The following is a 14,564-nucleotide window of genomic DNA, read 5'->3' as shown; positions in this document are numbered from 1 at the left end:
TTAACCAGCAAATGCTGCTATCAGACATGGAAGGCATGACTTTATCTAATGGGACAGATGCACCCTGGAGTTCTGAGCAGGATCCAGGCACAGACAAAGTGTGACACACATGTGCCATGTGATGCCAGGATGCGCCTACCAGGCTAATGCCAGCAGGGAGTTAAACCCCTCCGGAAAACCTGTGTTTCACCAAGAATAACACAGGTAAAGCTCTTCTATCATACCTGGAGACAGTAGTTTCATTGCAGCTTAGATGCAGACATGTTTCAGCACATCATCCAACAAGTGCTGGAGCCAGGACAAAGGAAAGGTGGGAAGGGACCAGGTCATCAAGCAGCAACACTAGCTTAAGTGCCACAAGAATGAAGCCTTGGCATGAAGTTTTATCAGCTCACTCCTAATGGTTCATCATGAGAGGAAAGGGGTGGCTCTGCACCTACCTCCTTTCTTGCACCAACCCTGGCACCTGCCTGATAGAGCAGTAAATCAAATCAGCTTATTAACGGTGGAAAATTAACCTGGCACAAAAAGAGTTTTCTGCCAGGTGAGCAAGACAATCAGCTCTACATAAGGTCAGATAAATGTCAGACTCTATGAGGATGAGTGGAGGGGGAACAGCATGCAGAGGAGGAATGTGAGGGGGTGTATTCGCCGCCTTTGGACAGGAGGGAGCTATTACATCAGCTCAAGCTACATTGCATAACTTGACCCTGAGGAGCCAGACTGTCTCACTTTGCCTTTGAGAGGACATCAACCTCTCTCCATCAGTCTCTGCATTCAGAGTTTTCCAGTTGTGTACAGCATCATTTTAATGTTCTTCCATCCATCAGCACAGGCAAATGAACTACACGAACCCTAGATACAACCTACACATAAGAAACGAACAATTCCCATGGTACTAATCCTACAGGTAGAGCCCAAGCCAAGCACTTTGCTAGCACAGGCCAGAGAAATTTTGCCTTCTGCAAGCTTTCAGAGCAAATACCCTTTAAAGCTGCAGTTCTTCAGTGATTGCCTCACTTTAATACAAGAGGGTTATACAATTTCAAGGCAACAAATGTCATTTTGATAGGAATCAAATGCTCGTTTAAGGAGGGGGGGGGGGAAAAAAGCGAAGCAGCATATTTCCTTATTTTACTTTTCCAAATCCTACATGAGGTGCTAGTTTGCTAGATGTAGCCAAAAAGCAAAACTAAGGCATCAGTCTGATCCCTCTATTAAGAAATGATGAATCTAGAACATTTCTGAACTGTATTCCAGGCATCCTTTCCATGCAGGAATTGATTAGCAGTTCAGCCTCGCACTGGACCACTGCTCAGATAACAGACAGATTGTATCCACTTTGCAGAAATAGCTCCCTTTCAAAGACATCAGAAAACAACTATGCAATGACTGTTTATTTGCATTTGAAGCAGGGGACAGTGAAAAGTCAACTTTGTGACTATGTTTTTAACATTCACTGAAAAGGGACAGGTAGTCACTGAATAAAAGGCTGCAGTGGTTTAAGATGTTCTTAAAATAACCTTTTTTGGACTTTACTATTCCCAGAAGCAGAGACAGCAAAGCAGATCACAGGAGTCCCCTTTATGTGTTTCAGTGTATACTCACCTAGTTATTTTTACCTCCCAGTAAAAACCACCAGCTGAGTCAGTTCAACAGTCCACAACCACCAAAAGTAAGTGTCCTCTTTCCCCACATCTCCCCTGTGCTCCTGACTACGTGGTCTCATTCTCACTGGTACTCGTTAGACCCCTCCATGAACTGATCCAACTCCCTAGCCCAGGAGCAAAGCCATCTGCTCTCATTGCCTCAGTTCACTGCAGGTCCACCAGGTCAGGAGCAACGGAAAGAAGGATGAGTGGATGGAGGGGACAGTGTAGGACCTACTCTAACAGGACTGCAAGGCTAGGTTGGCTAGGCCTGCCTTGTGCAACGGCCCCTTATGGCAGCCCTGTCCTACCAGCTGTGCTACTGGTATGATGGCCAGCAGCCACCAGCAGCATAAACCCTTTCAAGCTTCACATCTGCTTCCTACGGCACACAGAGCTGCAGCCTGAGACGTCAGAGATACTTTCACTACTAGAATACCACAAAGGGTTGCAGCTTGAGGAAAGGGGCCTTTGTTTTAGGACTGTTTAAAGACATTATTGAAATCGAGTATCCAAAAACCGAAGGGTCCCAAAATCACTGATTTCTCTTGAAACTATTAGCATTTACTTTTAAAGTAAGCTTGTACAGGAAAGTCTTTTTTAAATCGCCTTCTACAAGGAAGGCACATGTCTAGCTAGCAACAAGGTTTACTACTTCTAACATCTAAACAGCCAGAACTAGATAAGCTATGGAGCCTTGTTCCATCTGTTCTAGTGCATGGAACATTATCTGCTTCTCTGCATCCTGCAGTGTTTCATCTAACCTACCACAAGCATTAAACATATGCACATATATATACATATGTGTATATATGTACATGTATATACACATACATTTTTATATATATACACACATCCACAAAGACCCTTAAGATGCCAACACGCCAAAATAAGGACATTAACCACAGATATGTCAAAGTTCTAGAAATTATTTCACTTGAGGAATGTCTTTCTCAATACAGAACAGTTTTCTAACACAAACTTATGGTTATTATCCCAAAGCAGGGGACACAGGAGGAGTTAAGCACAAACCCCTCCATGTAGGTTTAAAAAAACCAAGTAGCTACAGCATCACCTTTAGAGTGCATTATTAACTACACAGCAAGAACATGCCTAAGGGCAAGTATATTTAATGTCATGCCAAACTCCTCCATGACACCTCAGAAGAGCAGAGCTCTCTGGGGCTACAGCAATTAACTGCCTTCTACACTGTAAGAGCAAAGAATCAATCTAACCATTCTTTCTCCCTTTTTAGCTTTGGACAGTATGCCTTCCTGGACAGAAGAGATCACCTCAATATCTTTACACTGCCACTTCACATGAGAATGGGAATGTAAGGCATCCCTTTGAACTAAACTGTACATTTTACAATTCATTAACCCCTACCTACATTCAGACAACACATGTCTTTAAAACCTTGCAATCTTTGATGGAATCATCCTACTGTGAGGTCTTTCTAGTGAAGACACTCACAACAGTATCCTTCCAAGTCCATACTTGTGAGAATACCAAGGAGATCTTCCTATCTCAACTCTGAATCAAAAGCTGCTACGGTGTGACTTGAGGCCATTTAGAACATTAGGGCCTATGGTTAAGCGAGTCTGCCTATTGCTTTGTAGGCCTCATGGGGCATATAGTTAAAGAATAAGAAGGCAAAAAACCCCAAAATGTTGGCATTGTCACTTGTCTTACTGCTTTCTAATATACAGAAGTCCTGATGATCCATTTCTACTCAATGCTAAATATTTATGAAAACCAAAATCAGCTACTTAACTTTTTTGCTTTTTTATTAAGCAGACTGACATCATCAGAAATCCCAGGTCTTGTTTCAAAGGCCCACTGTTGAAACCAAAGAAAAAAACCAAACAAACAAAAAAACCCCCCCAAAACCCAGACCCACCAAAACCCAACATTGAACCTAATCTGATAAGAAATTATCTGTTCTGACCCAAAAATATCAGCAAAACTGTGGCCGTTAGGCCAGCGTAAAGTAGCACTTTTAGAATAGCGCATCTCCATTTCCTGACCTGTTTTACAATAGCAATACCTGCGCCAGCACCCATGAGGGAACAGAGCCCAGGAGAAGAGAACTTGGCTCCTCCAGCGGCAGCAGCCCTGGAACTACAGGAAGCTTCATGGGGAGGCAGCTGCTCTTCCACCATTAGGCATCCTGGTGAAAAGTATTATTTTAAGGATAAGGCTCTTCAGGTAGGCAAGATCTAAAATGTCACTGTGAAGAAAAAAATAGAAAGGAAAAAGTAAACACATGAACACAGGAGTCTTTCAGCTCTCTGATCCTTATGGATTCAGAGAATGTTTATTCCTTTTGTAAGAAAAAAATAGACAAACAAGATCTGAAGTTTATACTAAACATGAGATAAGGCACTATTTTAAGGTCATTTATTACATTTCCTGTGAACAAATTGAACAATTTTCTTTCAAGCTTAAAATTTTCTTATGCCTCTGTTTCATGACCAACATTTTTGCTGGAACCAGTCTAGTGTGTTAAATGAACAAAATTAGATATAAGTTAGGTACAGCAGATTCCAAACTTTGAAAACTGAGACTCAAGGGAACAAAAGGCATTTGTACAAAACTCCATGCAAGTGAGTACATCCTGGCTTCATTTCAGGAGAAAATGTCCCACAGCTGAGAATGTAAAGTGGGATAGCAATAGCTCTGAGCAAAATACCAACATTTAATGAAATAGCACTTAAATTCTCACCAGCAGAACTCTTGCCCCTCCCTTAAATTACACTGACACAATTTTAAACAGGCAATAGAGCAAGTCGATGGCACAGTGAGTTTGCGACTGGAGACATTATCTTATTTTACCATTATGCAGAGGGAGTGGAAATGCATTTACAGAATAGCCCACACCAGTACGTTAAGGCATATTACAGCTAGGACTTTGGCATGGATTCTTTCCCTTGTGCTCAAAAAGGGGATCCAGCCCCTTTTTTTCATTGCATCCCACCCCATCCTACTTTTGTGTTTTTGCTGTGCTTGCTCCACCACAGCACGGCACAAGGCACGCAGCTAACTGTGGCTCAGGAGACGGCAACCCATCTGCTCCTTGGTGGCTTCACAGGAAACAGTCCCAGCATGCCTGGAGAGTTGCTTCTGCCGCAGCAGCTCTCCAGAAACTGCCCTATTAATGAGAAGGGTGAAGCAAGTTTAGAGAGGGGGGCATTAAATGTAAATATTATTGCTGAGTGAAAGCAATCAAAGCACACCGATGAATATACACGCTGGATTTGCTCATGGAAAATGCCAATTTGACAAATGCTTTGGAGAAACTTATCTGTTTCATTAAAAGTTCGGGGAAAAAAGTTATCTAAACATTACATGTGCTCACATAAAGACTATTACCCTGAGGTCCAAAGACTTTTTACTATCTATTTGAGAGTGAAGTCATTCTTGTTTTTACTATAATAAACTATCCACAAGTACCAAGGAAGTACTTGTTTGTAATCTGACATACTAAGCTGAATATAGAGGCTGAATAATACCCTTTTGGGCACTGGTAAATATTGAACTAAAGCCAATTCCCCCTCCCCACCCCAATCCTACTGAGACACTGGCTCCATCTATACTTAATATAAAATGAGCAATAATAATAAAATTACTTAAAACAACTTGCTTTTTATTCCAAGAAATAACCCAATAACTAGTCTTACACAACAAAAACATTAAGCGTACCATGATGCACTTAATTTAGCACATTATCTGTTAGTCTGGCCTCTCTCAACCATCTCATGCCTGAGCAATGCTCCTGCTTCTGAGAATTCACATACTAGAAAATCTCTTATTTTTTTAAAACTGAATGCCATCAACCCAAATCCCTTCTATTTCATGCAAGGGTGCATTTGTGGCTCCAGTTTGTGAAGGAAATATTTCCAAGGGGAAGTAACCGGTGCGGTGGGCCACAGGAGGAGAAAAGCTCTTGAGAAGAGGTCACATTCATTTTGTTCTTACATGCACAGAGACTTCAGTCAAAGACATAGGAACCCACACACACTGCAAGTCTCATTTAAGGCGTGGTAGTACAGACTAGAAGCTGGGGAAATGACAGAGAGAGATATATTTCTGTGGTTTTCAACTGCACAGTAAGATTTATTTCATTTTTTTTTCTGATATTCAGGGCTTGAACAATATAATAATATGCTCTTATTGATTTCACTGTACCTTATTTTGATAAGTGAGAAAAATAAGCCTAGCAATTTGGATAATGAAGAGGCAGTTTAGCACAGTATAGTCTGTGATCTGCCTTGTGAAAAACTTCAGTAACGTCAAAAATTAGAAGTAGTACAGATTTTGTTTTCCTGTTAAGCCCCTTGAATTAAGAAGATAAGGGAGGGAGAATATCAAAAGCATAAAAATATTTGTCATCGAAACAGTTTCTAAACAAAAGGTTTCTGAACAGCCTCAGCACTTTCTAATCTTTTTCAACCTCAGTTCCCTCTGATGACTGCTTTCCAAAGAAAAAAATCAATCCTTCTGCTTTTAGGAAGAAAGCCCCAAATCATTAGCTTAGCCTGTTTTGTTCACCCCTGCTTTTGGAAAAATCACTAAATCAAACAGGGAATCAAAGAACAGAATACCAAATATTTGTACAGAAAGCCACGGAGGTGCAAGTCCACAGGTCCAGCTGAAACAGCTGGACCTCTGCTCCTGCCACCGCGCCACCACCCACAGCCGCCCTTCCAGCCTGCTCCACACTTCTGAGGGGATAAGCTGGTCAGCAAAGCATAGAAGCGAATCCAGCTGGGACACTTCACGGGAAACCTGTGTGCCTCAATAAATTCTGTGCATGTTATCTTCTCCACATCGAGTCCAGAACCTAATTTGGTAACGTGCTCACCTAAAAACCACCAAGATAAGCGTCTCCTTAGTTCTGAAGTACCTAGCCAGGACAGCTAGTATGAACCAGCATGGTGCCAGATGTTTCCAGATGGGAATCTCTGTGATAGATTTATGGAGAATGACGTAGCAACCGCAGCCGTAAGCCTGTACGCTCCAGTGTTACTCAACCGTCTGAGGTTGCAGCTCCACAACTGGTAAAGCTGATCTCAGCTGGCCCCGATGTGACCTCATTCCACAACCCGTGGGATATCTCCCCACGCCAGCCCCGGTGCCTGCCGGATCCCATGACGAGCCAATTCAGGTTCCTAGCCTACCAGAAACATTTTCCCTTTTTTATTTCCCAGATAGTCCCTTGGTTATGCTGATCGCCCTATTTTTCTTTCATCTTAAAATTGCATTTACAAGGAACAGATAGTAGAGATGAGTCACCTGTGACCACTGGTTAAATATTAATTGATTAGAGGTCAGAAGACAAACATCCTCAGTTTCTCCCCTTTTTCCAAAAGTATACTTGATCTGTCAATATTTAACAATTTCTCCCTTTTCTTTTGTCCTGTATGCACTATCCTTATCTTTCCCCATTGCACATTGACCATGATGGCACACATGAGCACAGCCCATTTTTAGCCAACTCAACCAGTTTTCTGTATCTTTATTGAGAGATCAACCTTTTTCACATCAGTCCTACTGCCACGGTACACCGCCTCTGTATCTAACTCACTTCTCTCAATTCACTGCACAGGAAAACTACTTTATTTTAATTTAGATTTTAAACAGTCGATGCAATCAAAACTTTAACCTGCATCTTTGTAGATGCTTTCCTCCACAAGCTGAGGTGGCACCAAGGTAGACACAACGCCACAGTTTTCTTCACACAGGTGAGACCTATGACATGAGAAATAAATCTCTTCCCACATCTGTGCCATTGCCTGGCATGAAGGGCTAGGTTGATTCTTCACATTCTTCATCCAAATACAGATGCAAACATTGACAACAAAAGTAACTGGATTCAGATATTAATAAAGGCATTTAGCATTTAAAAGTAAAGAACCAGAATTTTAAAACACTACTACAGCCCAATCATCAGTTGATGTACTAGAGATCATTTTAAGAGGCCTTTTGGAGAAACATACTTAAGGCAAATAGTTTTAACCAGCAGGGCTTTTTTCTTGCTTTTTTTGTTTGGTTTTTATGTTGTTTGTTCGTTTTTTTAAAATGCTTTTACACTTTTGGTCTGAATTTCTTAAGAAGAGAAAACCTGTGCCTTTCAAAAACAAAAATATTGAGGGCAATATATTTAAAAGCTGATTTGGAGAAACTCAAGGCCAATGTCATGGAAAACCTCTACGTTCCAGGTTCAATAAAGCCCATGTCTCCCTCCACCACTGCAAGAGTCAGACATATTGGTATGTTTAAAACAGAAGAATCATGTAAAACAGACTTATAGCATTTTTAAAAATTAGTCGAAATCCATTCTTGACAGCTGACGGCTCATCAGCCTCTGCATTTTGTGTCAGAAGAATTTGCTCGTTTTCCTCACTTCGAGTCTGTTAATTTTTGTTTCCCGCAGTACCTTTGACATCCGATACATTGATTTATTAACATGCTAGTCTTCATTAAACATTAAGTGCTATGACGTCCATTTCAGAACTGATCAAATTCCATATTTACTACAGTTGTAATAATTACAACCTAGTGAATACGAGACTTAAGTTTGTATCAAGTTCCTCATCAGCCTCCAGAAGTTTCTAAACTTTTAGCAAACAGACTTTGAAATACTTCATATGCCCATTTCAACATGCAGTGACAGTCAATGCCTTCCCCTTGCCATTGGCAATGCACCTCTACATATCTATGAAATTGTTACACACAGAACAGGACTGCATGAGCCTTACTTCTTCCTAACTTAAAAAAGCAACAACAAAAAAACAACAGCTAGTTGGAGCACAAATCTAACTCAAGATTTTAATTAGAGTTTTGCAGTAGCAGCGTCTTTCACACAGATGGTATATTCCCACGAATACCCCAGAGCAGCAGATAATTTTTAAAAGCAAGACACCTAAACCCCTGTTGTTTGAAGTAGTAGCACAGCAACAGTTCACAAGGTGACAGGGAACAGCAATCACTTTTATAGCAGAAGAAACACATTTTTGCACAAAACTTTGCTAATAACTATCATTAGCTTTGTTTGTTGTTCACAACGGTACCAGCAGATGCTCCCAATATCCAGATATTAAAGGCAGAACACTTGACAACTAAGCAAGGACAGACAGAAGCATCACATTTATCTCCTAACACAGGACAGCAGGTAGGCAGCATAATGCTGCTTCACTGGCAGCTAGGTATTATGAAAGACTGAAATAAATTAATACGGCATTTTATTCTTCTCTTTTGGTTGGTCATTTGATAAGAAGCTGTAAGTATCACATAATATCTGCACACAACTTGTCCAAGCCAGGATCACAGTTTAATTAGACTCATGGTGTGGAAAAATAAATAAATAAATTATTTTAAAAAACAATCAAAGCAGCCATCTGGATCTTTGAAATGATTACAACTTGAGACCAGTTTAATACATGAACCAAAGTCTGATTTTTATCTCCTGTTGTCTTTATTAGGAAATGAAGCAAGCAAACGCCAACTGCCTGCAGTGATCCTTACTCGTAGGACACTGCATTTGTTACTGGGCTTTTTGTTTTACTGGTAAGATGTCAAACACAACATGGACAAAAACCCCATGGGTTTGCACTTTTTGTAACTTCTGCGTTGCCAGGTTGAGGCAAGAGGCCAAATAGCCCACAGAATTTGAAGCCACAGCCAAATCCCTGTCCTCTCCAAAGCATGGTCCTGCAGCACCTCATGTGTTAGGTTGGCCAAAGTGAATCCACGCTGGCACCTCAAGTCTCTGGACCACCCTGTGTTAGCAAAAAGGAGAGGTGCAGTCAATTCCATTTTAAAGCTCCGCTGGGCTCTTGGCTCCAAAGATGACAAAGCTGTGTGAAGTTTAGATTCATCTGGGATAAAACAGCGATTTTGTTTCTGCCACCACACACCCATACATTCAAGCACACTTCAGAGCTTGGGAATGATTTCAGTGAACAACAACAAAAAAAATCTATGCAAATGTTCAAGAAAATAAATGAAGCCTCTAATCTTAATGACTAATGCATGCTTCCCTACCACAGAATCCAATAAATCTGATGGATAACTAAGGAAACATAGAACAGTGGACATTTTTAAACTATTGCAATGAAAACCACGCAGCCACCACCCAAATTGACTCCAAATTTCAATTAATACTAAAACTGGTGACAAGACCCCTCAATGGGAGGCAACAAAAAGCAACAGGGTAAGTATTCTACTCTAAGTCATCCTGTTTGTACAAATGTATAAATGCAAACATGTACTTCCATTCCAATCATCTGCTTTTTGCCACTTCCATATCACAGAAAATGAGATTTAATCTCACAGGAGGTAAAGCACCATGCATTACTTAAGAAGTTCCATCTCCAGTATCCCTTCCATATCCTACTACAGATAAAAATTCTGTTTACTCAGATGAAATCAAGAGACCTAAGGATTAAAAGGAAAATCAAAGCTTTCCCTTTAGGTTCAGGATTTCTTTAGCTGACAGAAGAACTCAAGACTGCTATTATGAAGGATGAGAATTAATAAAACCCTGACCAACCTTTTGCCCATCCTCTTCCTCAGCCGGCTGAACATCCCCGACCCATTCCTTGCAAAGAGAGATCAGTCAGCACCAAGAGTGTCAGCAGTGCCTTTCCAGCAGTTTTATTTGTGGTTGGTATCATATTGAAAGGAACATTTTAAAATATAAGCAATTTTATTTAAAACTTCTGAAACATATCACCAGGATAATATGTACTGCAGCACCCATCGCCTGCTTCTCGGAGCACATCACGCCATATTCTTGATCTCACCAAGAACTAAAAGCGAATGGTTACTCATTGAAACACAGCCAGATGAAAGTTATAATGTTTTTTGAAGTCTCGTGATCACCATGACTTATAATGCCCTGATCCATAAGAAGATCACACTTTCCAGGGAGCTCTTTGGAAACATCCCATTTATACTGCCACAACAGCAAGTGGTATCTGCAGCACGGTGGACTCCAGGTCAGCTTCCAGTTACACACAAGGGGCACAGAGAAGGCACAATGTGCCAAGGTACGTTGGGCAGGGTCAGTCACAGAAGCATCCTGTCCTTGAAGGCAGGGTCAGTCACAGAAGCATCCTGTCCTTGAAGGATTGCCCGCACACACAGGAAAAAATCTACCACAAGGACATAACACAGTAAAAACCTAGTAAGAAGAGATGATCACTTCTCTGAGCCAGGTAATATCTGAAAAAGAAAGGGATTCTTCAGGAGAAGGTTTTTCCTCGGCACTCCGCTTCTGGTTTAACATGAAACATGGCTTCCCATCCCTCGTAGCTGGCACATGCATTCACAAAGAGTTTGCAGAAACAATGAATTTTAAACAAGGAAACTCAGACTCCAGTAATTTTATACCAAAGTCCGAGTGCTGATGTCTTGCCAGCAATCTCACTTTGAACAGTGAGGTCAGGGGGAAGAAAACATGCACAAGCAATTTTGCATGGTCTCTCACTGAAAAACAAGTTTAGGCAAGCATAAAGGTTGCCTATATTAGCATTTTAACTTTTAAAAACCAGTTATATGCAAATAGGTTATAGCCTCAAGTTCCTGGTGAGCGTCAACACCTTCCCAAGCACCAAAAGGTTTGGACAGCATATAGTGAAGGACATTACTTTCCAGTTGATGTTCAGATGTTTTGGTACACACCTCCCATTAACGCATTAATGAAGAGAACCACATAAATCCCTTGCAAAGTCAAAGGGCTTTTACTGGCATGATAGACTGGAGACAAGATATCTTAATGACAATTCCAAGGCAACAGATGAAGGTTCAAGACATTCCCCTTCCACACTCCCTCTCCTAAGAAATAACTTGGGAATCAGCAAAGCATTGGATTTTAAGCTGAACAGACATATCTATCAATACAAAGATTCTCCCCAAACAAGTGTGTTCATTTACGTAAGATTAGCTGTACCCCACACACTAGGAAGGCAGGGCAAAATTCTGGAATTTTAGGCCATCACTTAATAGATGCATAATTTCTTCCCCTTTCCCCCTTTCTTGTTTCACCTCTCTCCCCTCACTCACTAGCTAAAGGGTCTCAGTTCATACCATGTTGTGCACTCTGGCAGCAGCACTGGTTTGTAGGGCTAGTGATTAACTGGAAAGAAGATCTGATTGAGCTGAACATTTTTGGGCTGGGACTGGAGGGAAGGGGAGGGTGTTGCAACCACTTTCTAGACACATTAGTTCCCCAGTTCCATTCCTTATGCTGGATGAACATTTTTCCCAGCACAATGGGCCACTGGGGAAAAGCTTACTATGCACCAGTACCTTGGGATGAGAACACCTCAGTCTTCAACACACCTATGATCAAAACAGTGTTGCCAAGAAAATACTATTAAACTCCACATTACAGATGGTGTACTGAGGTGAGGATCAATACCCGTGGACAGGAGCCGAACCTCAAGTGCTACCATCTGAACTACTGCTGATCTATACTTTCATTTTCTTACTATACACACTCAGAAAACCCCTAGTATCAACAACTGAAAATAAGTGGCACACCAGATTTTTATTTTTCAAGATCATAAAAACTTCTGAAAGACTTTCAGCTGAAGATCTCTGCACCGTCTCCTCCTCACAGACCCAGAACTGTTTCAGCCTGTAGTCACGTCTCAGTTAAGCACTGTGTGGCTCAGCTCACAGGTCCAGCTGGTACCAAACCCAGCTGGCCAGCAAGGCCACCAAGACCTTGGTCACTTGGTAGCATGAATGCAACTAGAACACAAATGTTCATGAAAAGAGCTTGAAGAGAAAGCAGTTTCCAACGCGCTGTTTCAGCAAGTTTTCCAGCCCTTTTCAATCACATCTACTACTCCTTTTGTATTCCAGTGACACCCTGTGGCAGTTACCTAGACTGCAGTCTATCCAAGTCTCAACAGTCACATTAACAAAGGACTACAGGGGTAAAGAACAGCAAATCAGAAAACACAGAAAGACATTGCAGCACTGAGTTGAAGGATTGCTGCGCAAGAGAAACCTGTGCATTTCATGTCTCAGGAGTAATGAGGCGCAGCAGCAGAGTTACTGACTAGCAGCGCGTGACACTGTCCCCTTGACTCCCCAGACGCAGCTCAGCAGGCAGGTTCAAAGGCAGTACTCCACCCGCTGTTACACCTTTCCCTTGGGTGCAATGCATAATTGCCAGACTGATATGGTGGAAAGAATCCAGTTTCATTGACTCAGCTTCTCAGGTCTTTTACTGCAACACTGAACTGCAGTCAGCACTCCGATATTTCTGTCTGTGCAAGTTACACAAGTGACTTCTAAGGGATATCCCAACTGTATCAATTAGAGAACTGCAGCCTGTGATCATAAAGTCCCAATTTTCACTGCATTAGAACAGACTCACCTACCATTTCAAGAGTATAATTTCTATAGGCACCAGCTACTGAAAGGAAAGAAACCACACAAGTGAATTCAAACTGCAGCCTAGTATTTACACTGTTTGCTCTTAACCTCATTAAAAAATACCTCTCGTAACAGCATGTGCACTTACTTTTGCCCTTCAACTCTTTACCCAGTGAAAAAACATTGGATACAGCACCTCAAACTGGCTCGAAGTCAATCTCTAATACAAGAGTCAATCAGACAGGAGATATGACACTGCATGACATTTTACATTTAATGAACACATCAAGGCCAACCACTGCATGTCACGTCTTCTCTGAAATTATGTGTCAGAATTACAGTTAGTAAACATTTTGGAACATGAGAGATGTAGACATGTGCAACAAAGGTAAAAGTACGCAGGGAACTCAACCACTCACACACACATAAGAAGAAAACCTCAAACAAGGAACTCCACAAGCATCCAGGACATCAGCCCACAAAAGGTACTCACATCACTGCCGTGCAATCTTCAGAACTTCTCAAGTGTCTTAAGATTGCTGCAAGTTAGAGTTTCCACCATTAAAAAAAAAAAAAAAAATCTCACCATGCACTAAAGTCCTGCTACAGGGTATGCCAAGGATGATCACAGCTTTGTGGAAGCTAAGTAGCTCCATCTCAGCAGCACCTCTCTCATGCCAAAGGCTGTCTGGAGCTGCTTAGCTCAGCAGGCATGGCCAAGGAACAGCCAAGAGGAAGGTGGATAAATAAAAGGGGGTAGTGGGGAGCTAGAGTGAACGAGGTAGTGGGGATCCTGGTCTCCAATCCCTTTTCCTGAGCTACAAATGCCTTCTGTCGCATGGTTATTTAACACAAAGTGCATGAACAGGCAAGTGAGCACAAAACCCCTAAGGGTGCCCCCATCTTCTGATCCTTTGTGGATCTAGCTTAAGGGCGTGAAGGTGGATGGGGCATCAAGTCTAACCACCTCATTATGCAACTTTCCTCACTGTCTCCAGAACATGTTTATTACTGTTAAACTTTAAACATCAACCTTAGCACTCTACCATATGAACTTAAACTATATAGAAATGCACACCATTTGGGGACCAAAAAATCTTCACTCTGCTGGAACCAACAGGAGCTTTGCCCTCGTCTTCAGCAAAGTCGCAATTTCACCCTGAACATGTTACTGAAACAAACCCATTGCTTTACAAGCACATACATCTGCTCCTGCCCCTTATCCTTGACTAATGTAGTCTCTTCTCTGACCAGTACCTCAGGATAATGTAGGCTTCCAAGCTCAGCTGTACAGCACACTGGTAGAGTGGTGCTTATCCACAACTACACAGGCAGCAATTCCACTTCTTACTAAGCATTACTACTAGTAATTTTGTTAGTAGTGCAAACTGAAAAGCAGTATCTCCAGCAGATCATCTGCGTATCAGGATTCAATAAGTAATCTGCAATTGTGCATCTTCTGGTTTACGTGTGCAAGCCTGCTGGCAACTAAGCCAAGCATACCATGCCCAGCCCCACATG

At 41.7% G+C, this 14,564-nt stretch overlaps 1 protein-coding gene across 1 annotated transcript in view; it reads right to left on the bottom strand.

Moving 5' to 3' along the window:
• Window positions 1-14,564, bottom strand: part of BORCS5 (BLOC-1 related complex subunit 5) — a 77,869-nt gene that overhangs the window by 49,124 nt on the left and 14,181 nt on the right. The window lies entirely within an intron of this gene.

The sequence above is a fragment of the Ciconia boyciana genome, chromosome 1 (assembly GCF_034638445.1).
Source record: "Ciconia boyciana chromosome 1, ASM3463844v1, whole genome shotgun sequence".
NCBI lineage: Eukaryota > Metazoa > Chordata > Aves > Ciconiiformes > Ciconiidae > Ciconia > Ciconia boyciana.
Note: the sequence above shows the minus strand (reverse complement) of the source record. Positions and strands in the feature narration are given on the sequence as shown.